The following is a 24,418-nucleotide window of genomic DNA, read 5'->3' as shown; positions in this document are numbered from 1 at the left end:
ACCGCGTGACGGACGAGGTCCGTCACCCGTCGTTAAGGCCATCCCCAGGATGACGGACCTCGTCCGTCACCCGTCGTGAAGGGGTTAAAGGTGCTAAAGAAAATAAATAATACAATGACAGAACAGATGTAATCTACCATTGTATCAAAATAAAGAACAATATTGGTGAGATGGATTTGCTCGGCAAGTGAACATATATTTTTCTTGTGTGCTAGCTACAATTTTCCAATTAATTTATGGTAACATGCGTTTCCAGTTTTAAATAACACTAATATTAAACATAGAAACATGTATTTCTTACATTAGAGTGCTTCCCTATTTTGATGAATGACCACTTAGAGTTGTTTTACTTACCTTTGTTCCTTCAGGCTACCCCCAGCTACCACTCTGCCCTGGCTGAAATGATCAGTGACGACAATCTCAGCTTATCTCTCACTTCCCCATTGGGAAACTCGCGCATGTGTGCCTCAATTGCTGCGCCAATTAGCATCTGCTCATAAAAAATGCACTAGCAGAGTATGAAGATGACGAACTTCGCTCCTGGAAGCAATGTAAAAAAAAAAAATATTTACATTGGTGGGACTGCAGGGATAGTCTCGTAACACTAAAACCACTACATCTAGCACCTAGAGTAGGGGTAGGCAACCTTCGGCACTCAAGATGTTGTGGACTAAATCTCCCTTAAAACTCGTAAAGCCATAATGTTGGCAAACATCAAGGAATACGTAGTCCGCAACACCTGGAGTGCCAAAGGTGGCCTAATCCGGAGTCATAGAGTGTCTCTTTAAAAAAAAAGGAAAATACAACATAGAACATTACCAGTAATTAAACATTATCTTTATTTTCTAACGATGTGAACTATATACTTTTCATCAATTATTAAGTCAACCTAAACAACAGTTTCCAGTAAGTGTACTTAAATGTATGGCTGATTCTGTACATTTTAGAATAATTACGTTTATGTTGCTGGGAAGAGAATTCTGAAATCTGTCTAAAACCATCTAAATGTACAATTAACATGAAGGAGCGTGAAAGCCGCTCTCTTAATATAAAGAATTAAAAGAAATATAGTGTAAACTATGAAATATATACACATCTACAGATAATGATATTTGGTCGATCCAACTATTGAAATAGAAGTAAATTCACAAATCGCTGTTTATTTGCCCTCGGAATGTTGAGTTCTCTGTCATCCACAGAATGAGAGAAGCTGATTAAATGTTTCGGTGCGGTGATTGTTTTAAAGTAGGACTCCGATTGCAGTGAGATTCATTCTGCCAGCGCAGTTCACTAGTGGGATTTGTGATGACAACATGGGTTTTTGCCAAGTATTGAACCACGGTGTTTGTTACTTTTACTTCATACCACTCTGGAATACTAATACTTAAGAGTTGTGAGCAATGAGAGAGCCGTCAAACAGAAAATAAAAGTGCAGAATGAATCTAAAGTAGAACTTAAATTAAAGGGGTGTGCTTTTACTTCATGAAACAGTAGGGAGTGAAATTTTAATTTTTTTAAATAAAATAAAAAAGTCACTAGGTGGTAAAGGGACAGTTACAATATGTATCTAAACATTGTTGGGGGTTTGGAGGATCCCCAGGAAACCAGTGGCAACCTGCTATTCTAGGGTAAATAAAAACATAGGGAGCAGGGCTAATTTTGTCAACTAACAAATGTAGTCAAATTTTAGTCAACTAAAATCTTTGAGATTTAGTCGGCTAAAACTAGACTAAAACTGAAACAATTCACATGACTAAAATACGACTAAAACTAAAATGGCTTTTTAGTCAAAAGCCTATGACTAAAACTAAAATTGAAAATTGCCACCAAAATTAACACTGCACAGAGGGTCTGTGAAAGGGGCAAAAAAGACAGACCAGGGCTTGGGAGAGAGAGACACCTGGAGGGACCTGGAGGACACAAAGAGGCCATTAGAATTTAGTTCTGTCGACTAAAATCTTCAGGAGATTTAGCCGACTAAATCTGAAACAATTCACATGACTAAAATACGACTAAAACGGCTTTTTAGTCAAAAGACTATGACTGAAGCTAAACTGAAATTTGCCGCCTAAATTAACACTGATCAGGTTGGCTTCATGTTGATGATGTTGAATATTTTGTAGATACAGTAGAGTACAGCAGGAAATACAGGGAAGGGGGTACAGCAGGGAATATCTGGATCACAGAACTTATATAGTGTCATTGGGTCCTGCTTCAATCCATGTGATGGTGCAGTAATAAAAACAGACATATGAAACATTACACAGTCACAGTCTGTAAACAAAGCTGCACCCGTAACTTTGGACTGTATGCCAGCGAAGTGTTCACTTGGGTCAGAATCACAGGGCTTTTTACTAAAACGTGAATTTTCAGGACAATTATATTTGGATTTACAATTCAGTCCAAATAATTGGATATTAAGTACTTACCTGAATGAGTGACAATTCTCAGATTTTTAGTCCTGTATTGATTTTGCATATTTACCAAGAGTCCCGTGGAAAAAGAAGAAACCGGGGAATATTGAAAATGTCATTACTGATATGAAATATGTATTCCGTTGGTGTTAAAATAACATGTTTTCCCTATTTTTGAGGAGGTTTGCACCATTCAGATTGTGTTATTTTGATACATTTTAGGAAAACGTACTTTTTATTTTAGTGAAAAAATAAAAAATAATTATTCTGAAGCTTCTCTAGTAGCTTTGAAGGAAATAACTTTTACTACTTGCTACTTTTAATCATTTTTCAATGAAAATGTGAAAATAAATGGTTTTGCTATATTTTGCAAATTGGAATGTGAAGTTTTCCATATCCTGAATTTTAGCGCAAGTTTAATGTTTGCGCTTGCATACCTCCCAAGTGTCACTTTTTGTTAGGACGGACTGTCCATATTTGGGGCCCAAATCCCTCTGCCCCTGTCTTCTATCCTAATGTCCCTTTTTTCTAGGAGCTCCGTATTGTTAATGTATCTGCGTGTATAACAGAGCTCCACAGCAATAATACTCACATTAATGTCTATTTAAACTACAATAAACACGTTTAGAAATCAGTCTGTATACATAACATACATTGTTCTTGTTCTAAATGCCATTTTTAAAAAATTCTTTATTTTTATTTTTGCTCACCACAACGTCGTGGAGGAGCAGCAGTTTGTCAGAGTAATACAAATGAAAACAATGATTGGTTCAAGTACAACATTACAGAGACTGTGACTGTGTTAATTGTGTCTGATAACATTGAGGTGAGTTTTTTGGGGGGGTTAGGAAGAAGCGTGGGCCTTCTCTATTGGGTGGCCTCGGTGTGGGCTATTTTGTATTACTTAAAATGTACAGTGTTATATCATGTGAGTGACTGTCTTGGGCTAGGGGTCGTGCATGTTCTAAATTACATTTCCGGTGCATTGATAGCTATTAGTAAGACACTTAAAGGGACACTATAGTCACCTGAACAACTTTAGCTTAATGAAGCAGTTTTGGCGTATAGAACATGCCCCTGCAGCCTTACTGGTCAATCCTCTGCCATTTAGGAGTTAAATCCCTTTGTTTATGAACCCTAGTCACACCTCCCTGCATGTGACTCGCACAGCCTTCCATAAACACTTCCTGTAAAGAGAGCCCTATTTAGTCTTTCTTTATTGCAAGTTCTGTTTAATTAAGATTTTCTTATCCCCTGCTATGTTAATAGCTTGCTAGACCCTGCAAGAGCCTCCTGTATGTGATTAAAGTTCAATTTAGAGATTGAGATACAATTATTTTAAGGTAAATTACATCTGTTTGAAAGTGAAACCAGTTTTCTTTTCATGCAGGCTCTGTCAATCATAGCCAGGGGAGGTGTGGCTAGGGCTGCATAAACAGAAACAATGTGATTTAACTCCTAAATGACAGTTAGTTGAGCAGTGAAATTGCATGGGGAATGATCTATACACTAAACCTGCTTTATTTAAATAAAGTAATTTAGGTGACTATAGTGTTCCTTTAACGTTTCTCTGTCCAGCCCTGACTCTGGCCACACCCATCTCTAAAATATATTGGGAGGTATGAGTTTGCTGGGGCTGTTATATGGACAGGATAATAGAGGAAAAATGAGATGTTAACCAACTCCACCATGTGATTTAGCAGGGCTACATTTACAGTGAAATTTACTAAAGTAAGAATTAAAAATACATTAATAATTAATTCTAAATTTAAGGCCAAATTAGCCAGGCTGGAAGTATAGCTGACTTAGAAAACCTTTTCACTTTGGTCATTTTGGTGTTAAATATGGAATTGACTTTGAATTCTCACTTTTGTGAATAACCCTGTGAGTTGTTCAAACCAATCATTATTATTATTATTATTATTTTATTATTTATATAGAGCCAGCAAAATTCCATAGACTAACAGACACGTAATTGTAACCAGACAAATGGACGCACAGGAACAGAGGGGTTGAGGGCCCTGCTCAATGAGCTTACCCATTGATGTCATCTTAATTTGGTATTTTTATGGACAGTTCATTGGGCTGCTTCAACTCTTGGTCCAAATTAAAAATAAATAAGTAAACAAAGACTGTGACATTTGGGACCTGGGCTCCACTGGGAATTCTTCTCTGTCTACTTTTAGATTGTGAAAGGCAAGCTTTTCGACTTTACGAGCATGTGAAATTAAAACGGTTACTTAAAAGTTTAACGGAACACTCCAGGCTGCTAAAAACATCTTCCTTTTTCAAATGTATTAAATTAATTACACGCTAAAATATATATTTTTTGAAAATGTCAAAAAAAAACCTAAAATAAAGCAATACTGACCTTCCCACATTTATTGCAATTAAACAGGGTTTGTAGCTTCAGCATTGCGTTTTCACCAGACCACGACGTGGTTCGGTCAGCCCAGGTGTTCCTATTAATTTCAAAAGTAGCTGAGCTATCCCGACAGGGTTGTATGCACTTGGCAGCAATTCCACCCATCCATCAAATAAGACATGTAGTTCTAATGTCTAACATGACAGCTGCTGTCATTAGATGCTCTGGTCAAATTTCACTCAGATTTGCAGTTCAGATTCGGCAAATCCGTGGAAAATTATATGTACACAATACATTTGTTACAATCCAGTTTCGAGTTTACAATCAGCAGCTCATAGGAAGGAAATCCATACAAAGTTAAGGATTTGCTTATTTATTAAAGGGACACGTTAGTCACCAGAACAACCACAGCTAAATGTAGTTGTTCTGGTGAGTATAATCATTACCTGCAGGCATTTTCATGTAAACTGCAGTGTTTACATTGCTCCCTATGGATACCTACAGTACCAGTCACTCAAACAGCCACTAGAGGTGCTTCCTGGAGCACTGATTTTCAGGGTCTCCACACTCTGCATAGAGATGTTGAATTGTCCCTATAGGGATATATTGATTCAATGTATCTCTATGAGTAGATGCCGATTAGTGCAGAGAGGCATTTTGCCCCGCATGCACAATAGCCTCCCAATGCATTCCTGGTTCTCCTCCTAACTCTCTCAGTACTCTTTCAATGTTTCTTTTTTGGCTCTTTGGTCCCCTACTGTTCTCGATCTATACTGCCTCCCTTGGTAAACTGATCAGCTCTTTTGGTTTCTAATATTACTTCTATGCGGATGACATGCAAACCTATCTGTCCTCTCTCATCATCTCTCTTGGCTCTCAATATAACTTCTATGCGGATGACACGCAGATCATGCTCTCTCACCCTCCCTCTTGACTCGTGTCTGTGACTGCCTCTCTGCTACTAACTGGATGGCTGCTCATTTTCTTAAACGTAACCTGCCCAAAACAGAGCTTATCATCTTTCCTTCCTCAAATGTAGCTACTCTCGTGTCTGTCTCCCTCCAATTCAATGGCACTACCATCAGATCTACCTCGACAAATTCTGCAGTTTCCTTCTCAAAAACATAGCTCGCATCGGCCCCTATCTAATTCTGGCTGTGGCTGAGGTGCTGGTCCTTGCCAGTATCATCTCTTGCCTTGACTACTGCAAACAGCTTCTTAGTCGTTTTACGTATTCCCAGCCGCCCAGTCTGTAATAAATGCGACGGAGAGGCTCATCTTCCTCTCCTGCAACTGTTGTCATCCAAAAAAATAACCCTTTATTGTAAACTATTCTAGTAACGTACTTTATTCCATGCATGGAATACATGCTAACCTTACCTCTCATGCAACTTAAACCCACTCCCTCGAGAATGTAAGGTCGCCTTATTCAAGGCGTTCAACACTGTGCGTCTAACTCGTCTTATTGCAAATACTATGTTAGTCCACCTATTGTACAACGCTGAGGAATTTGTTGGCGTTTTATAAATAATAATAATAACAATATGATGTTAATGCTAGTTATTTTCTGCAGGGGACATAACGTATATGTTCCCCCCTTTGAAGATGTTCTTAACACCTACTAACTTTTCTCCCCTTGGTATATTTGGTGGACTCCACCAGTGCTAATAGTTGCGCTCTGAGATACTTTATCAGGCAGTTGCCGCATTTGCCGCAGTACCACCATTCCTTTCGGACGGATTGTTATGCCCCCTCTCTCCCCCGGCCCATCCCACACTTTTGACATTTCAATCAACATTTCATATATTGCTATTTCCAATTTTTGTTGCATTGAAAGCACAGTGCCGGTGCAAGGATTCTTCCCCTCTAGGCCACAATCCATTTTGCCACCCTCTCATGAATGCAACTACATTCCCTCAGATGTTTATTCACTAAACTCTGAATTACAGTGAAGAGACATTTAGGGAAAGAGACGCACTGAGTAGGCATTAAAGGGAAACTATAGTGCCAGGAAAACAAACTTGTTATCCAGGCACTATAGCTTCCACCTCTTTCAAGCGCACCTACCTTGTGGTGCAGAAGGAGTTTAAAACTCCTACTGTCACTTACCTGGGTCCAGCACCAATGTCTTTCCTGCTGGCTTGGCTCCTTAATGGCTGCGCTCGCAGTGGTATTTCTGGGACACTGGATATCCCCATAAATAGCTACTAGAGGAGTTAACCCTGAACGGTAATTATTGCAGTTTCTTAAAAATTTCAATAATTACCTTTGCAGTGTCACTTACACAATCTCACTAATACACACACTCTCTCACTGGCATACACACTTACACATTCTAACTCTAACTTACACACTCTAACACATACACATTCTCACTGACCTACACATTGTTACTTGCACACTCTCACTGACATACAGACTCTCACTGACATACACAGTGTCACTTACACACTCTCACTAACACACACACACTCTCACCAACATACACACACTCTCTAACTGATATACAGTGTCAGTTACATACTCTCCCTAACACACACACCCAGAGTCACTTGCACACTCTCACTAATACACACACACCCAGAGTCACTTGCACAATCTCACTAATACACACACCCAGAGTCACTTGCACACTCTCACTAATATACACACCCAGAAGTAACTTGCACACTCTCACTAATACACACACCCAGAGTCACTTGCACACTCTCACTAATACACACACCCAGAGTCACTTGCACACTCTCACTAATACACACACACCCAGAGTCACTTGCACACTCTCACTAATACACACACCCAGAGTCACTTGCACACTCTCACTAATACACACACAAGTTACAAAAGTATCATATAATTTGCTGGTAGTAAATTATTTACCGAAGACTGACAAGAATGCTGATATAGTAAAACAACGACACCTACTGGAACATGCAACGCTTACAGTAACCCTATAGCACTAGAGAGACAAACCTTGATTCCTATCGGTATAGTACCCCAATCCCTGGCTAGAAACAGCCCTTACATTTTTCAAATGAAAGTTAGAAAATAACGTTTTTTTTCTCACCTTATTCCAACACGGAGATTCCCTCAGCACTGATCACCTCTAACAATTCACACTCGTCCAGGCGTCCCCATAGGTAAGCAATCACTGCTTTCTTACGAGTTTCCCCTTCACGTGACAGAGGTTTACCTGTAGAAGCGCCTCTGGTGGCTGTCAGTATGGCAGCCATTAGAAGTGGATTTAACCCTACAATAAAAGCATTGCTGTTTCTAAACACCTACAATGCTTGACATTAGAGATGTCGCGAACATAACATTTTCCGTTCGCGAATGGCGAACGCGAATTTCCGCAAATGTTCGCAAACTGGCGAACCGGGCGAACCGCCATAGACTTCAATAGGCAGGCGGATTTTAAAACCCACAGGGACTTTTTCTGGCCACAATAGTGATGGAAAAGTTGTTTCAAGGGGACTAACACCTGGACTGTGGCATGCCGGAGGGGGATCCATGGCAAAACTCCCATGGAAAATTACATAGTTGATGCAGAGTCTGGTTTTAATCCATAAAGGGCATAAATCACCTAACATTCCTAAATTGTTTGGAATAACGTGCTTTAAAACATCAGGTATGATGTTGTATCGATCAGGTAGTGTAAGGGTTACGCCCCCCAATATGGCGGCAGCCGCGTGTCCTCCTGGTACCAGCAAAGCATGACAGGATATTGAGTCTAACCTGGCCAGACTCTTTAATCAATTTTGGAAGCAAATAACTAGCAGGAAGCCCCAACAAGCTCCACCACAGCCCCAACAAGCTCCACCACAGCTAAGCGAAGCAATCCCCATCAAAATCCACCAACGCAAAAGGCGTCGAAGACGGGACCAGAGGCACAAACAGAAATGCAGAGCCTGCCCCACGTCAAGCACTCGCCTCCACCTTAAGCCACCACAATCCCGCACCGGACGTGAAGCACCACCGGGACAGATCCGACCACCCGACAAAACAAGCTTCCACCACCTCAAGCCGTGAACCCGGCACTCAGCCAGAGACTTGCCTTTGTTGTTCCAGGTATCAGGGACTCCCAGGGTCTGCACCTGGCGCCCAGAAGGGATCGGATGAGCACAAGCAGTAAACAGCAGCCTGCCAAGCATGTCCCACTATAGCCGATCCTCCACACCATGCCTTTGATCACATGAACTACTCTCTGCACATTAACTAATCGTAAAGTAGCAAGTGTTTAAACATGTCATTATTTCACCTCCTAAAGAGTTTATTGTCGTAGTTCCTTACATGCCTTTACCTTAACCGTTCATGTTTTATGTTATTCATAAGTCTCATCTCATGGGGCGACTCACACTTGATTTATAACTAGTGGTGGAGCTGCTGATATAAATACACAGTTGATAACGTGCAATCTACACCCTAAACATGACAGCCATCTTTCACAACAATGTACTGCTATATACTCATACCCTCAGTGCAACTAGCCATGATATACGCATGTTCAGCCTAGCATGCTCAAATATAACACACTTCTGTCTAAAAAAAAAAAAAAAAAAAAAAAAAGAATGCAGCTTCCGAATGAATCTAAAATGGATGCTGTCTAGGAGGTGGGAGGGTCTAGGAGGGAGGGTCTGCTGCTGATTGGCTGGAATGTGTCTGCTGACTGTGAGGTACAGGGTTAAAGTTTACTCAATGATGATGAATAGGGGGCGGACCGAACATCGCATATGTTCGCCCACCGTGGCGAACGCGAACATACTATGTTCGCCAGGAACTATTCGCCAGCGAACTATTCGGTGCATCTCTATTTGACATTACAGGGTTAAAAGGACAGGACCTCTGCACCCAGACCACTTCAATGAGTTGAAGTGGTCTTGGTGACTTTAGCGTCGCTTTAATAATATGATTAATGTGACACAAATAAATCACTTTGTCTCTTTCTGTAAACGACTACAGAACACACTTTTTTACGTTTTGTAAGGCTACTTAAAACACCTGTCTCACGTGAAAATACAGACATGTAGTCAATATGTGTTCATATTCTTTCTACTTTTTTCACCAGGATGACAAATTAGCCCAATATTGCTGGATTCTAACCTATTTGTATTATGGTAGAAACATATAATGACATGATTGTAAAAGACTGATACATTGCCATAAAGGTTAGCTAAACTACAAAGGTACAGTATCTCACAAAAGTGAGTACACCCCTCACATTTTTGTAAATATTTTACTATATCTTTTCATGTGACAACACTGAAGAAATGACACTCTGCTACTTTACATTGTAGCAGAGTTTAATTTCTTCAGTGTTGTCACATAAAAAGGTATAATAAAATAATTACAAAAATGTGAGGGGTAGTACTCACTTTTGTGAGATACTGTACATATTGTGTATTTGTTAAAAAGAAAAAAAGGATAACTACTTTTTTTTCACTGACCACTAGTGGTACTTTTCTAATCTAGTAGCAAATTATTTGTAGATTTCTTAAAGGCACACTATAGTCACCAAAACAGCTTTATCGTAACAAAGCAGCTTAAATCACTTTGTTTGTGCAGCCCTAGTCATACCTCCCCGCATGTGACTTACACAGTGTTCCTAAACTCTTCCTATAAAGAGTCATCTAATGTTTATACTTCCTGTATTGTAAATTCTGTTTAATTTAACATTTGCTATCTCTTGCTCTGTTAATAGGTGCTAGACCCCGCAGGGGCCTCTTGTATTTGATTACAGTTCAATTTAGATGGCAGAAGATAAAACCTTTTAAAGTACCATATATACTCGAGTATAAGTCTAGTTTTTCCGCACATTTTTTGTGCTGTAAAACCCCCACTCGACTTATACTTGAGTCAATGTCTGTATTATGGCAACTTACATTGCCATAATACAGACCAGGACCGCCGTGCTCATTACAAGCCTGGTGGTCCTGTTGGGGGCTGGCAGGAAGCGTTTACTTACCTTTCCTGCAGCTCCCTTCTCTTGCGTTCTGGTCAGCTCCCTTGTAAATCTCGCAAGAGCCGCGGCGTCAGAGCGTTGCCATGGGTTACCGTGGCAACGCTCCGCGTGGCACGCAGACCGCGAGACTTACAGGGGAGCTGACCGGAACGCAGGAGAAGGGAGCTGACAGGAGCTGCAGGAAAGATAAGTAAACGCTTCCTGCCAGCCCCCCTCCTGCACAGTACACACCACTGGACCACCAGGGACAAATTTTTTTTTAAATAATAAAAAGATAATAATAAAATAAAATAAATGTAATAAAAAATATTAAAATTAAAAATAATTATAATATTAAAATAAAAAAATTGGAATTTTTAAATAAAAAAATAAAAAATAATAAAAATGCCCTCCCCCACACAATACACACACACACTCTGCATTATATACACACTCATAAAAACACACACTCTGCATTCACACAAACACACAGAGTGTGTTTATATAATGCAGAGTGTGTGTGTGTGTGTGTGTTTGTATGAGTGTGTGTGTGTGTATGTTTGTATGAGTGTGTGTGTATATAATGAAGAGTGTGTGTTTGTATGAGTGTGTGTGTATATAATTAAAAAAATCACAGAATTTCATAGCCCCAAGTTTTACCCTCGACTTATCCACGAGGCATAGCATGTTTCACAATTGTTGGTCACAAAACTGCACTCGACTTATACATGAGATCGACTTATACACGAGTATATACGGTAAGTTACTATCTAACTGAAAGTGAAACCATTTTTCATCATGCAGGCTTTGTGAGTTACAGCCAGGGGAGGTGTGGCTAGGGCTGCATAAACAGAAACAAAAGTGATTTAACTCCTAAATTGGTGAAGTTTGAACAGTGAAACTTCAGAGGCATGATCTATTAACTAAAATTGCTTCATTAACCTAAAGTTGTTTTGGTGACTATAGTGTCAGTTTAACTGTCAAAATATATTCTCAAATGCCTTTCATAAAGTTTGATCCATTTTGGAAAGAAAACAGTGGTATTAAGTGCCACAGCCACAAGGTCACACAATGAATTGTCTAAACCAAGGCTTACTGGGGGAAAAAAAACGATGGTAAAACCATATTTTTCAGGTGTTAATATGATTCCTAAGACAATTAGCCACTCTCCCATAATCACTAAACACCAGAAACCAAATCTGTGTGCTACAGTTTGAGGATTAGTGAATTAATCCTTGCCCTCTGTGCACTGGTTCACTGATTCTGGAGTCTGGACCTGTCCCAGCCGCTGCTTTGCATACTAATATATGCAAGCTAACGTTTCTGCTTGAGGTGGGGATTATACCACCCATACTGGTTTTACTAGAGCAAGTTCTGCTCTAACAAATGTGAGTGCATTACCTTACCTATTTATTTTATTTCTCAACTTGTACTTACCTCACCATTAGAGTTTGTTTCTACATTTGCCTCCACACATGCCTTGCACATTGCACTCTACCTGAAGAACCTGGGGCTACCATACCAACATATATCCTTAGACGGGGGATTGTTCCGTCAATGCGGAAAAAACAGCAGAGCTCTGAGTTAGCTCATAAGAATGTGAGTGGTAGCGACATTTTATTATCCACCACTTATACGTCACATTTATTGCACTATATATATTTTTTTATCTGTTTATCTCTGAGGTCCACTGTACTACATATTTGGACATCTATGTACGTATAACCGTCTGGATCTACAATTTGGGGCACGGTTTACTCTGTTTCTTTCTTGTATTGCATGTACCAACAAGGTCTGGGAATCCTTGTATTGTTTACTGCTGCCTGCCTTAAATCTCCTGTTTAATATTGCAGTGAGCGCCTATTAAACTCCTTTTTTGTCCTAAATATATGGCAATGCTAGAATTTAACTCCTTCAGTTATGACATATCTCCCAGAATTGAGAGGCATGCACACCTCTTAAGTGTCCCTATTTAGGAGCGACAGTCCCTATTTTGAGCCCCCCTATGCAGAGAGCAATGCCTTTCTCTGCAGGGTCCTAGTACCCACAGCACAGCACAAGTGTGTCTATTTATGTGCTGCCTGAGGACATTTCCTAGGAGTTCCCAGATGTGGACAACAGGCGACAAAATCGGGATGATGAGACAGGCCCCCAAAATCTGGACTGTACGCCCAAAAACTAGACTTTTGGGAGCACTGGTTATGGTGAAATGTTCCATGCCACCAGAAGACATGGGCTTCTTGAACTGTGTGGGCAAAAAAAATGTGTTTTTTATTTACAGAACTTTTTATTTTTAGACCGTCTGCATAATGCACAGAGCCCCTTATCTACATTTTTTTAATTGTTCAGACTTTTTTTTTTAAATCTCTGCCAGACTGTCCTCTTTCATCAGTGGACATATGGGAGGGATATGTCTGATCGTATCTGCAGAAAACTGGCTGCTGTTATTTTATTGCAAGGTTCATTAGTGTTTTCGTAATCGAGGCTAAGAGACAGGAATTTGTTGTTTATCGTGTTTTGACTGTATGCGTCATGGGAGAAAATCCTCGAAATAATCCAATGTGAGAGTTACTCATTGTGATTTTGTAATGTCCGTTTGGCTGGGAAACATAGGAATTTTGTAAAAATAAAGTTAAATATAATCATGTTTTATAGTAAACACCTAATCGGTCTTGGTGTGCGTCTGCTGTGTCCTTTAACAAGAGACATTGATAAAACACATTTCTAAATAGGCCAATCCTTGCCGTCAGCTTGATTTGCCAAATATTCTCCTTGTCTTAGAAAAGTTTATAGAACATCATGCTGCATTTAAATAGGAATCTTTTGCCAGCATTTGGAATAATCAATTTACATTTAAAGAAACACTTCTAGCACCCTAACTACTAGAGCCACTGTAGTGGTTATGGTGCCAACTTCAGTCTGTCAAGTGTCCTTTTCTTATCCAGTCTTTTCCTGGTCAGCTGATGCTCTCCGAGAGTGCGTGCAGACCTTCATGACTCTTAGGGGAGCCAACCCGATTTGCCTAAAAGAGAAGCCCAGAAGCAGGTATGGTGCTGCCGCCGCTCGGTGGGACGCATGAAAGTTGTTCAGCTAATGTAAAATGGTTTAACAAATTAAAATGATATAGCATAAGGGCACATCTGTCACCATAACCACTACAACAGGCTGTAGTAGTTATGCGCTCAAAATGTTCCTTTCATTTATTGTTTCTTTTTTTTTTACCCATATCACCCAAAATGTATAATGACTAAAGGGGGGAAAGCTATTTATTAGCTTTATTTATTATAAAATTATGTGTATGGGGGGTGACTTGCCTTCAGGGCTGTTCTAATTTATGAAAATGAAACTTTAAAAGTAGTTCAAAATATTGTTATTTACACAATGAAATTTAATATTTTTAAAGGGACCCACTCAGCACCAGAACCATTACAGCTTAATGCATTGGTCCTGGTGCAAAGAGACTGTCCCTGCTGTCCCAGCGATGCAAACACTGCCTTTTTTGAGAAAAGACAGAGTTTACATTGCTTCCTAAGGCACCTCTAGTGGCTGTCACTCAGATTGGCACTATTGTACTTCCATGAGCAGTCCTGCAACATATGCAGAACCAACATTCGATATGTGCACGCTCTGCATGAGCTACTAAACTGTGCTATGAGGAGATGCTGATTAGTGTATCACCATGAGTGCAGAGTATGTTCACTAGCCCCCAATGATTCATTATGGGGAAGCATTGAATTGGCTGAGGTTATCAGTAATGATGATCTCAGCCTGGAAGGAATGGTAACTGCAGCAAGATTGGCACACCGGGGAAATAAAGTTACATAAAGTTTTTAATTGATTTATTTTATTATTTGGGGGTGGGATAATCTAAACTTTCTGAATTTACTGTAACATTAGTAATACATGTAAGTATTCCTAATATTACAGATTTTTTTTAACTGCAATTTATAGATTATGACCTCTTTGTTGTATGAATTTCTATGACCTCTGTGATAATACAGTTACACTTTGCACATTCCTGCAACTTGTATTGCTGTGGAACTCTGTGATAATAATCCCACACACACTGCATATTACTGTGAGTTCTGTTACTTTGATACTTAGAATATGCTCAGACATACTGAATATTGATGTGAGTTGTATTGATGTGGAGATCTGTAATAATACACTGATATAAGCACATTATGCAGAGATTTATTACTGTGGAGTTTTTTTCTATACACAAAGCCTGATATTAATAGGTGTTATATTGAATAGATGCCCAAGCAAAGTGATGTGTGAAAGCTTACTCCAAACACGATGCCCTTGGTGAATTCTAGAACATTTCAGATCACTGCTATGTGACCACCTTGCTGGGCAGAAATTCTTCCTTTTTGTACTTATGTGCACAAGAAAGACATGGCACTGGCATCCCCTATGCTACTCTTGCCTACCTTCTCCTGTCCCAATCTAATACCTGTCAAAGTTGTTAAGTAGAAGTTAAATCTAAAACAAATAACTTATTATAAAATTATGAAAACATTCTTATTCGTTTTGTGTACAAATGGATTGGAATCTAATGTGCCCTTGTGCAAGCCAGCCATGGAATTCTCCAATCAAATGCTACCAGCATCAAAGGCAGGCAGATAATCAATGGTATTTAATAAATCAAAGGGTTGCTGTTGAAGTTACAAATGGTTGTAAATTAAATTGCTACGGAGGATAATTAGTGAGGCATCTGAAGTCTCCCTTGACAAGAGACATGTAAGGGTCTTATAAGATGAAAAAATGTAATCCATCTATCCAAAGGTTTTTCATTTCACGTTCTACACAAAGTCAAATTTCTATGGCTCTGTGCTACAGAAGGCAGTGTGACCTAGCTAAGCAGGGTAAATACTTCCAACAAGATTCTGGTGCTTGCTTACAAGTCCCTACATAATGCTACTCCTACCTACCTATCCTCCCTAATACACAAGTATGTCCCGTTGAGGCCCCTGCGCTCTGCCGAAGACCTACGTCTATCCTCTGTCCATATTCCCACATCTAAAGCTCTCCTCCAAGACTTCTCCAGGGCTGCACCTTTTCTGTGGAACTACCTTCCCTTCTCCGTTAAACTTTCACCCAGTCTCCACTCCTTCAAAAAATCTTTGAAAACACACTTCTTCAGGAAAGCATATAATTTAAACTGTTAGCGGGTTTATTGACTCCTCTCCTGCAACTGTCAAAAATAATCTAAGTTCTCAGTGAATACTTTTCTAGCAGCCTATTTCATTACCCCTACTTATACCTTTTGTGTCACTATACCCCATTCCCTCTAGCATGTAAACTCATTGAGCAGGGCCCTCGACCCCTCTGTTCCTGTGCATCCATTTGTCTGGTTACAATTACGTGTCTGTTAGTCCACCCATTGTACAGCGATATGGAATTTGCTGGTGCTATATAAATAATAAAATAATAATAATAACCACCACCTCCTCCTAAGAGAACCATGATCACCCACATAGTACCCTTTCCAGCGGTCACAGAAACATCAAAACCCTGGAGGATCTGGTAAAATGTCTTTGAGGCCGTTCTCAGCCCCAGGGCCTCCAACCACAGTGCTATTTGGAGGGGTGACAGAGGAGGTGGTGAGGCATCAAACAATACTCAGGACTTGAGGGAGCTCAATGTACACACTGAAAGCGACATTGTTGAAAGTGACCAGGACTTTCCACCCAGCACTCTGGAACTCTACGCCAGATTGGAGGATTAGCATCCTGACCATATGGACTAGGCACCTCTGACCAGAGCACTTTTTGGGCAGAATGGGTATGAGGCTGATATGATCAGGCACAGACACCTAGGCGCCAGGTATGTTTCAATATCCATTGTTCTTCTGATGTTCTTCTTGCTGGGGACCCAGGTATAAAAGCGTGTTCTTTTATTCAATAAATCCGTTCTTCTTCATCCTTAGAATGAACAGCTATAATGGCTATACTCAGGTAGTCTTGGCGGCAACACTCGGGTCCCCTCCGAGTAGGCTGCCACAAGGACATATACATATATTCCTAACATTATATTGTTAGTTTAGTATAGTGCTGGACTAGCAATTTAGATGTCTGGTCACCCACAGAATGGAGTAAGAAGGTATCTTACCTACCTTTTCTCTTGTCATGGCTGACCCTGCCAGGTCTCGCCATTGCTGGCCCTGCCTCCATGGCTGAGATCATTAATCTTGATGATCTCAGCCAATCTAATGCGTTCCCATAGGGAAGCATTGGAAGGCCAATCAGAATTTTCTAAGAGAGATGCATTGAACCAATACATCTCTATGTGTAGCGTTCACTGTGTCCGTGCAGAGTGTGCTGCACACATTACAACTGTGAAATATAAAGGACCTCTAGTGGCCATCTCAGTTACTGCATCTAGAGATGACTATAGTGACCCTTTAATTGGGAGGATAGAGTGGACATTATGATCATGAAACTGGCTGGAGTTTTGACAGTAAGTAAGAGATCTGTGGCTGTGAAGAGGCGAGGGGGTAGGATGTGAAACTGGCTGTGGTGAAGCAAATTGGCATGCACTGTGATTGCTGTGGTTGGAGAGCAGAGGGACATCCTGTGGAAATTCTTTTCTGCTCTTTCTGGCTCTTAATTCCTTTCCATTGAGTGTATCACCACTTTTAGCCAATGGTAAGCCATTTTTTAGCCATGAGCAAAATAAGTCCCTAAATCTTGTTCACATTTAATCATGCATGGGAGCTTTTCTCGTGACCTATATTTACAGATTCACAAACACTGACACATACACACATTAACTGAAAACACACTTTGACCCATACACACACATAAGACTGACCTGTATGAAAATGCATACAAACAATGATCCATGCACACACTCACTGATCATATACGCACACACTGACCAATATGGGCACACACACACACACAGACTGACCCATACATACACAGACTGATCAACACACACAGACTCATCCATACATTCACAGACTGATCCATACACACAGACTGATCCATACACACACAAACTGATCCATACATTCACAGACTGATCCATACACACAGACTGATCCATACACACAGACTGATCTATACATACACAGACTGATTCATACACGCAGACAGATCTTTACAACCATGACTGCAAACTCACCAGCAGCTGTCTGGATGAATACGGGGAGAAAGTCCCTTCAGAGATGGGTCATTCATTAGTGTTGATACAAGAAGAGAAGAGGGTTGAGTCATTAAAAGGGATGCGTCACCCCAGAGTGCAGACGAGCTTCAAAATAAATTAAATTGAATTGTGAAATAACACAAAGAAATATTGAAAAACCAAGCCAAATTTGTAAAAACACCTGTGTAATTAAACATGCATATACATACATGTAATTGGTGGAAATCTTAACATATGCAGTGGAGTTTTGCTTAAAAATGTGAACATTTAAAAAAGGAATCATAGGGTAGTTTATAGATACTAGTGAAACAAAATGTAATATGTAAAAAACGCACTCCCTCTTTAACCCCTTAAGGACCAAACTTCTGGAATAAAAGCTCTAGTGGTAACAGCACAGACGGTACAATCCCCAACGTGGGATATAATCCAGCCAGATATGATGGATATATTCAAAATGAAGGCTCAACAAAATATTTAAAAACAAAAAAGAGAAACTCCAATAGTGCAGTAAATACCCGCAAAGTATATGACAAATGTTAATAAGTGTCCTATGTTCGAATTCCAGAGGATCTGCTCTGAATGAGGAGCTTTGGTGGCTTAATACCCACCACATATAATGGGAAACAGGCTACCAGATGAGCAACAACTCAAGTCAATATGTTAAAAAAAGGAGTAGACTTTGTTAACACAAAATAATACAAACTGTTAAAAACAGACCGCTAGTGCACATAAAATCCAGTAATAATCAAACACTGAATGCGTTTAACCCAGGGAGGGCTTTTCCAAAAGTGCACTGAACTTGTGTTTGCATCTGTTTATATAGGGATCAGAATGAACCTCAATTGGTTACCGGTGTCTCCTACTCACAAACACTTACTGCGTTCAGCTCTTTGTTGTAACTTCTAAATGCGTGATTGTCACTGGTAAGTGACTTATAGTCAGTATTTAATAATGAATCGTGAATTGGTTTACATGCCCTAAGTCTGGTTAAAATTCACTGTGATTAAATGCTCTATCTGCACACATTCTCTCAGTCCCCCGAATACTAGATGGCAGAGCCTTTGTGCCAGGTGAACAGGTGGGCGGCAGCAAAACCGTCTTTCACACACCACCGTGTGACTTATAATATTAAAAAATTACAATTACAACGTAAGAACTGCCCTTTGCACAGACCGGGAAGTGAATGCGCCTGTTCTGATACTCAATTTTTTACTTTTAGTTGGTGCTGAACACATTTCATACACACCTGCAGCAGAGATTAATGGGATATGTGGCTTAGCAGACTTATTCTTGTACAGCTGGGGAGGAAGTAGAACTTCCCCATGTGACTTCTTTCACTGAGTAGGCGGTCTTCTATAAAGCTGAGCAGCGATATGGGGACAAGGGACCTCTTTGCACGATAACCTATATAAAAAAATATTTTAATGTGGAGTTCTGAGTGCTCTTTTAACTGCTGTACTTTTAGTATTATAGACGTATTTAATTCAAATAAAAGATTGCATCTGTGATTCATTAAATGAATGTGGAAAAATTACACCCTGTGTTTGTTAAACTGCACTGGTGTATTTCTACTTATGTGTAAAGATCATTTTTCCTGTGAGTTGCCCAGTGCAATTCAGAGCATTTATCAAGAAAACACATAACTCTAGGGATTCCACAGTAAGAATCCCTTCCTTAGCTGATGCATTAGGAACATGAAAGCAAGAAGGATTAGTTTGTTTTCTTGGGCTTTTAGTGCAACGCTCTTGAAAAAGCATTAATACGTCAACTGTATCGTTTCTTGTATTCTACTTGGTTTGACATTTCAGTGAAAAGCTAATCAATCTAAGCTAATCATTGATGTTTCACTGTCCTCTAATTAGAAATATTGTATCCAAATATTCTGGTCCATGAGAGCCATCTGGAGGAAGTGAACTTTGGTACTTTCACCGTAAGCTCCCATAGGCTATGGCACAATAAAACGTGAGATGCTAATTATTGTAGTGAATTACTACTGTATAAATTTTAAATATCCATCCTTTGTGATTGACAGTCTCTCAAACTTTCAGGTGATTATTATTATTATTTATAAAGTGCCAACAGATTCCGCAGCGCTGTACAATGGTTGGACTGGCAGACACGTAGTTGAAACCATACGTGTTGGACACACAGGAACAGAGGGCTTGAGGGCCCTTCTCAATGAGCTTACATGGTAGAGGTAGTGGGGTATAGTGACACAAGAGGTAAGGGTAGAGTAAAAAACTAGGTTGCTTGGATGGTATTCACTGAGGGCTTGATACCTGTGTCCCATTTACAATTTTATAAAATAACACACAGTGTGCATGAGTATTCCACAAAGTTCCAAAACAATACTATCACGGAGCTCCACAGCAGTAAAACTCACAGTAATGTGCAGTGGGCATGAGTGGCACAGAGCTCAACAGCAGTAAAACTCAGTAAAGTGCAGTGGGCATGAGTGGCACACAGACCTCCACAGCAGTAAAACTCAGTAATGTGCAGTGGGCATGAGTGGCACACAGAGCTCCACAGCAGTAAAACTCAGTAATGTGCAGTGAGTATGAGTGTCACACAGAGCTCCACAGAAATAAAACTCACAGTAATGTGCAGTGGGCATGAGTGTCACACAGAGCTCCACAGCAATAAAACTCACAGTAATGTGCAGTGGGCATGAGTGTCACACAGAGCTCCACAGCAGTAAAACTCACAGTAATGTGCAGTGGGCATGAGTGTCACACAGAGCTCCACAGCAGTAAAACTCGCTGTAATGTGCAGTGAGTATGAGTGTCACACAGAGCTCCACAGCAGTAAAACTCACAGTAATGTGCAGTGAGTATGAGTGTCACACAGAGCTCCACAGCAGTAAAACTCACAGTAATGCGTGCTATGTCTAAGCAAATTATGAAAACGTTCCACAGCAGTACAACTCCTAGTCCACTGCAAGTGGGTGTATCTCAGAACCTCACAGCAATAGAACTCTCAGTAATGTGTACTATATTAGGGTATCACACGGCAGTAAAACTCAATATATACTATACAGAAATGTATCAGTGTATTGGTTACTCTCAGTAATGTGTACTCTATTAGGGTATCACACGGCAGTAAAACTCAATATATACTATACAGAAATGTGTCAGTGTATTGGTTACTGTTGTGCTGATCTTGTTTTCTGCTCTATTAATTCTATGTGTAAATAAATTCTATTATATGAATTCTACGTAAAAAATGAATGAATCAGCATTATAAAATTTAGCAACCTGTTCATTCCGCAGTTTTATACACAACTCAATTAACATGCTTACTGTTCTTACTTTATACTACATTAAGAAATGCAGCCACCCGTTGCCTTTCCATTGTCAGCTCGTAGGAATTTGCTGTGCTAGTCAATCACCACGTATATCATAACAAAGCACCAGTCATGCAACGGCTGAGTTGGTCCACAACTGTTGTTTATCGGCTGTATTTCCATAATAGCTGATCTAAAGGCATGGTTTAACATCACAGATGACACACTGCACACGTTTTCTGTCCCTTGGTTTTGTTATTAGGTTTAAGTAAAATATTGCAGCATTTGTCTTACATATACAGTCAGTGTAGGCACTATAACCACTAAATCTCATCGTAAATGTAATGGTGCCAGGAGTATCCTCATCCCCACAGTAAATTGTCATTTTTGGTTTTCCGCCCACCCTCGTCTTCTGATAGGGCCAATGTGATGTATCTAATCCAACTTTAGATACATCAGAAGAGGAGACCAAACTTAAAGCATCTAGGTACCCTGGCAAATGCCAATGTTTTTTCGCGCTATGCAGTGGTTATAGTGCCTGGGGTGCCTCGTTATATTGGCAATTAAATCACATATGGATTTAAAATGATTAATGGATTAGTATACTTTTGTTATATAAGTAAATTGAAGCTGTATCTCTATAGAAGGACATTTTTGGTTTCAATGCCTAAAGCACCATCTAACAACACCTATGACCCCAGGGGACCAAAGTTAGAAAACAATATAACAGAACCATAGGAAAAGGCATTTGAGGTTCCGTTCCAGAGTAGATGAGGGATATATTGAGCTACTAATGTGGAAACAGAGTTTAAAACGCTTTTAACGACCTTTCTAACCATGGTTCTGAAGTGTATGAAGCTTTGTTTAGTGTTTGCGAAATCTCATTTTACAATGCAACATTTATATTCACAGAAGAAGCCATTCTGATATAGAGGTTTTGATAAATGGAATTGCTAAGATGAAATGCTTGCTGAAGTGTATAAAATGGATATTTACATTCAACAGCTTGGAGGGCAATGTATCAGCTGGGATTTAGTCCGTGCTACAAGGACAAGCCTAACAACAAGAACGGGCACTACAGCTAAAAGTATGCGAAAACTGTCAGGTAAGAATACATGTAATCATCCAGGCAGCTGCATTTTGTATAATTGATCCATCTCTAAATGTTTTTCTCTTTTCGTTTAGTAATCATTGTAATTTGTCATTTATTAATCAAATCAGCTTATCATTCTACCAACATGTGCCCTGGAGCAGGCTGTGCCAGTTGGCATAAGGAGCAGTGCACTGTTGCCTGAGGCGTTAGGGGAACCTAACAATACAAAGTTATATATATAATATTTATTGTAATTAAGATTTTATTAAGCTTTTTAAAGGGTTGTTCATTTTTTTTAAGCAATAGGCCAGAACAGTTTTTGATGAAGTATAACAGAAATATTTCATTATGTATAGGTTTTATATTTTTTGATTATCATGTAGGCTCCCTATGGAAATTGCTTCTTTTTAAAAAAAAAAAAAAAAATTGAGAGAGGGAAGTTGAGATGGCCTTCTAAACTCACACAAGACATCCAACAGTCCCGATGGGCAGACTAGATGGGACGAATGGTTCTTATCTGCCGTCACATTCTATGTTTCTATGATGTCTGAGACCTGTAGCACGGTCGTCATGATTTAGGCCTCGATTATTGTTGGAAAAGCTTTTCAACTGATTTAATACATTAAATTTATTTTAATATTTCGTTTTTTTTATATATCGATACATTTTTATATGTAATATATATTTTTTGATATTTTATTATTTAATTGAATCCAGCAATATTAATTTATTTGAAAATCGTATCCAAAACTATTAAATCAAGGCTTTAGTTCCCCGTTGCGTCCGGGGACACCAGGGAACTGTCCTCGGGCTGCACAGTGCTGGCCCTCAGTAGTGCTTCCTGCATGACACTGTAATGTGGGTCTTACAATAAAAATATTAAAGGGACACTCCAGGCACCCAGACCACTTCTGTCCATTGGAGTGGTCTGGGTGCCAACTCCCACTACCCTTAACCCTGCAAGTGTAATTATTGCAGTTTTTTTATAAACTGCAATAATTACCTTGCAGGGTTAAGTCCTCCCCTAGTGTCTGTCTACTAGGCAGCCACTAGAGGGAACTTCCTGGTCCCTAGCACAGATTATCTGTGCTAGAGCGTCGCTGGACGTCCTCACGCTGTGTGAGGACCTCCAGCGTCGCTCTATTCCCCATAGGGAAGCATTGAAATTAATTTTCAATGCTTTCCTATGGGGTGCGCCAATGCGCATGTGCGGCATTGCCGCGCATGCGCATTGGGACTCCTCGGCCGTTGGGCGGGATCAGTCTCGCCCACCGGCCGACGGAGGAAGAAGGTGGAGCGGCGGGGGAGGAGCAAGCAGCGAAGTGGGACATGTCACTGCCTGAGGTAAGTGACTGAAGGGGTTTTCACCCCTTCAGTAACCGGGGATTGGGGGGTGGGAGGGAGAGGGACCCTCCAGTGCCAGGAAAACGGATTGTTTTCCTGGCACTGGAGTTTCCCTTAAAGAATCACCAGTCTTACGAATGATTGGCCAAACTCTGTTTTTAGTGAATAAACTTCATAAATTTGTTTATGACTATTCCCAGGTAATTTTTTTTTAGTAAAATGGTAAGATGAGAATTAAATAGGTTTTCTAAGGATACTGGCAAAGACTGCAACAATTTTTGCAAACCAACTTCTGTATCGATCTATATTGATCAGATTTCACCATTAAAGGATTAGCGTCCCTCTCCCTACTTGCTTTCATTACCCCCACCCCTGTGTGCCTTAAAATATTTTTTTTTTTAAAAAGTTTTATTTATGTTTTTTTAAGGCATGGCATCCCCCACTGATGTCCAATCGAATGCTCCTCATAGAGGTGGCCTAATGAAGTTTCTATGGGGCTCCCAATTCACATGGCCAATGTTTACTGAAAGGCACTAGTGGTGGACGTAGTTCAAAAAGAACTACAATTTTACTTTGCAGGGTTAAAAGGACAAGGACTCTGTCAATCAATGAGATGACATAGTCTGGGTGACTATATGGTCATTTTAAAGCTTAAATGATAAGTTTAAATATGATGCCATTAAATCTGTTAGTCTACTTATGTAGAATAGCGTGTTGACTAGCTGCGTGCACAGCACTTTAACTGTCAATGAAGCCGACTCTTGCGTTAATTTTAAACACAAGGCTTGGATCTTTAAACAAGAAATAGGATTATTCCTTATAAATCCCT

General features: G+C 39.9%; 1 protein-coding gene across 5 annotated transcripts in view; it reads left to right on the top strand.

Annotated features, from left to right (window-relative positions):
- The window catches only part of KCNS3 (potassium voltage-gated channel modifier subfamily S member 3), a 131,055-nt gene that overhangs the window by 87,100 nt on the left and 19,537 nt on the right, over nucleotides 1-24,418 (top strand). For 3 of the 5 annotated variants that reach the window (XM_063442130.1, XM_063442133.1, XM_063442134.1), the window contains exon 2: nucleotides 22,158-22,257. The exons of 1 other annotated variant lie outside the window; for it this stretch is intronic. The gene's annotated coding sequence lies outside the window, so the exon portion shown is untranslated. Of the gene's footprint in view, nucleotides 1-22,064; nucleotides 22,258-24,418 lie in introns of all 5 variants that reach the window. One more of the 5 variants, XM_063442131.1, reaches the window with a different exon arrangement.

Source organism: Pelobates fuscus, chromosome 2, assembly GCF_036172605.1.
Source record: "Pelobates fuscus isolate aPelFus1 chromosome 2, aPelFus1.pri, whole genome shotgun sequence".
Classification (NCBI taxonomy): Eukaryota; Metazoa; Chordata; class Amphibia; order Anura; family Pelobatidae; genus Pelobates; species Pelobates fuscus.
This window is presented reverse-complemented; position numbering and strand designations above follow the sequence as displayed.